This window comes from Arachis duranensis, chromosome 9 (assembly GCF_000817695.3).
Source record: "Arachis duranensis cultivar V14167 chromosome 9, aradu.V14167.gnm2.J7QH, whole genome shotgun sequence".
NCBI classification, from domain to species: Eukaryota; Viridiplantae; Streptophyta; class Magnoliopsida; order Fabales; family Fabaceae; genus Arachis; species Arachis duranensis.
In genome coordinates, this window is record NC_029780.3 from 102,825,134 (window position 1) to 102,825,506 (window position 373).

Below are 373 nucleotides of genomic sequence, written 5' to 3' on the forward strand. Positions count from 1 at the left end.
ACCTCTGACTTAGCAACCATGGTCTCTGATCTAATCAAAACCACTCAAAGTTTCATGACTGAAACAAGGTCCTCCATTAGAAACTTGGAGGCATAAGTGGGTCAGCTGAGCAAGAAAATTACTGAACTCCCTCCTAGTACTCTTCCAAGCAATATAGAAGAAAATCCAAAAGGAGAGTGCAAGGCCATCAACATGGCCGAATTTGGAGAGGAGGGGGAGGCAGTGAACGCCACTGAGGAAGACCTCAATGGATGTCCACTGGCCTCCAATGAGTTCCCTAATGAGGAACCATGGGAATCTGAGTCTCAAAATGAGACCATAGAGATTCCATTGGACTTACTTCTGCCATTCATGAGCTCTGATGAGTATTCTT